Genomic DNA, 3,192 nt, shown 5'->3' with positions numbered 1-3,192 from the left:
GCCAGAGCAAGGTTAACCATGAAACGAACTTGGCGAGCTTTGCCAAGTTACCTCACATTTAAGGGACGTTCATTGCCAAATTCAACCTCAAAATAAAAGACTCGTTTTTTTTCTCCCAAACCATATATTTCCCCAATTCTTCCAAGACGGTTAGAGGAAGGGAGTGGGTGATTTCAGGTGGAGAATTACGAAAGCCCCGTGTTGTAAAGGAAAGGCTTGTCTGGGGAGGTGGTGAGGGGATGGGTGAAGAGCGGTCACAGCCTGGGAGCCGGGAGCAAGGAGCAGTGGGGACCCAGTCAGGATGGACTGAGGGCCGTGCTGTGTGGAGCCCTCCAGGCCTGACCAGAGAGGAATATGAGAGGCAGGGAGAACCACTAATATTTTTGAGTGGAAAAATGACTCCGTAATCAGGCAGAAGCCAACACAAGAGTACATGTGAAAAAAAAGAATTCCCTAAGGGCAGTCCTGTGGGGTTCGCTAAAGGTCACTAATTAATGTCCAATTCGTCTGGGTCCTCCCCTCTGTGCTTCTGTGCCAGCCTGGCCACGTCCTCATACTGCAATAACAAACGGCTATTAAGTGCTGACAATAGGCCTGACACGTTGCATGCATTATTTCACTTGATCTTCACAGCAACCATACGGGTAGATATTATTTTCCCCATTTTTCAGAAGAGAAAATGAAAATTAACTTGCCCAAGATTTCATCAGTAATGAGCAGAGTTGGGTTTTTTTTTTTTTTTCCGTCACTGGTATGGCAACTTGCCCTTTCATTGGCTTAGTGTCCTGAGGTGCCCAAGGAGGAAAGGAACACAAGACTTTATCCAGAGCCCAGCTCCCTCTGTGAGCACATCTAACATACTCCACGAGGGCAAGCTGACCTTACTTTTTTTTTTTTTTGCGGTACGCGGGCCTCTCACTGTCGTGGCCTCTCCCGTTGCGCAGCACAGGCTCCGAATGCGCAGGCTCAGTGGCCATGGCTCACGCGACCAGCTGCTCCGTGGCATGTGGGATCTTCCCGGACGGGGGCACGAACCCGCGTCCCCTGCATCGGCAGGCGGACTCTCAACCACTGCGCCACCAGGGAAGCCCTGACCTTACTTTTTAAAGGAGCTACGGCTCAGCAACGCCCAGCCCACGGGACGCGTACTGCCTTTTCAACCCATTAGCTTTCCACTGGTCCTCAGTGAAGACAAGCATAGACAGAACCCTCCCTCCTCCACTGTGAAAGCCCAGACTATTGAGCTCAATTCAACTCTTGAGCGTGGCTATTGGTTCTTCTCTTGGTATAGACAAATAATTGCTCACTAGCGTGTCCCAGCGCCTGAAATGATTGACAGAGGATGACTTTTAAAGTACAAGTTCACATCAACAAAGTCGGGCTTGGATCACCCTCCAAGGACTTTGCCCCACAGGGAACTTCTTTCAGGACCTCAGGAGGAAGAAACCTGTAATTATTTACATGAAAGAAGATGGGAGGAGCACTTTTTGGAATGTCATCTCACAGGCTTTCCTGAGTTAGGAGTCATCTCCGGGCGCACAGAGTTGGGATTTGAATCTATCTTGTAGCCACCATTCAGTGGCATGTGAAAACTCTAGGCTATTTCAAGGATCACGGCAGTGGGATTTGACCGTCTTTTAGAATCTGTAGTTGGAGTGAAAAATAACTTTTCCTGGTGATTTGTCATACCTTCCCTGCTCAAGGCTCATTCTGCGTTTGCTCGGAGGGCAATTGCTACCTGTCGTCTTACCACTAGATGGCAGTATGACCCCAGAAATGCCTTGCAAAGTGGCCAGACTCTGGGATCTGGAAATTCCTTTTCCACAGTGGTTTTCAGGCCCACACCATCAGCCTCCAGGCCATGCCCACAGTCAGCTTTCACATCACCTGGCCTTCTCACTGTCCTCTGATCCAGACTTTCCATTGCCATTTTCCAATCCTGGACAGCGTCCCTTCCTTCCCGGAGACATTACAGTGTTTCGGGCAGGAACGCAGACGCTGGAGCTTCGTGCCTGAGCGCCAACCTGCAGCCGCTTACCAACATCCACAAGTTACTTAATTTCTCCGTGCCTCAGTTTCCTCACAACATCCCCTACACTTTAATGAGACGTAAATGAGTTAATATTTATAAGGTTCTGGTAGTAGGTAGAACAGTGGAGGTTCTCCTATCGCTCTCATAGCTAGATTCACAGTTTGAATCAAGTTCAAACTAGGTTCTCAAGTTTGAATCTAATATGAAGTCCTGGGGACCTTTTGAGCTAAGCTAAGGAACTCACTGGGCTAAGGAACATTTTCTCTTCTTTAATGTCAGCCTTCACTGCTGTAGCCTAAGTGAGTTAATCCCCATGGGGGCACAGAGGAGCACAAGCAGAGCTATTTGAGGTGCTTTTGTAACATCCCTCGAATTCCAGAGAATGTGTTCATGACGGGCCCAACCTCGGATCTGACACTGGGTTCGACAGGGCAGTGCCAGTGGGTTTGGAGCACATTTCAAGATGAAGTTGTAAAGAGATGTTGGGGGTTTTTTTTGTTTTGTTTTGTTTTTTAGGTGGCCACAGGGTACCTATTGAACAATATGCCTGCTTAACTGGGATGCAGAGCAATGACGGGTCATGCATGAGCGGTCATGGCCCAGTTTCTTAGAGAGCAAACGTAGTTCGGCGAGCAGAAAGGCATCCCCCGCAATTCATCATGATGGGAGGCATCCAGGCCCTCCTGGTCCCTGCTGTGCCATTCAGCCAGCTGTCCTGCTTGAGCTGATTCCAGAAGTCGGACAAACCTGGGACTTTGAGGTCTGGGCTCAAGCCCACCAGGGTGCCTGACCCTTTGGAGCTGCAGTCAGGTTAATATTAACCTTGAATTGTTGATGCCTGAAGCCAACCAGTCGTGGGCGACGCCAAGGCAAACTGAGGGGCAGTTTGCATCTTTCTGCAGCGTCGGAGCCTCTTATAGGCTATGAGCCCAGCGGTGTGGCTGCCCCCCTCGGTGGGAGCCCTTGTGCAGTGAGTCACAGGGAGGGACGGGAACAAGACCCGAAGAAGGGCTTGCTGGAGAGTGTGGTTATAGGCCAATGACTTTTGTCGTGGGGCTGTATTGTTTGTCCTTGTTTTATAGGGTCTGAAGTAAGAAGGAAAATTCTCTCTCCCGCTGCTGAGTTTGCTACCTAGATCAGATCTGATTGGAAGCAGATGG

This window comes from Stenella coeruleoalba, assembly GCF_951394435.1.
Source record: "Stenella coeruleoalba genome assembly, chromosome: 1".
In the NCBI taxonomy this organism is placed as follows: domain Eukaryota; kingdom Metazoa; phylum Chordata; class Mammalia; order Artiodactyla; family Delphinidae; genus Stenella; species Stenella coeruleoalba.
This window is presented reverse-complemented; position numbering follows the sequence as displayed.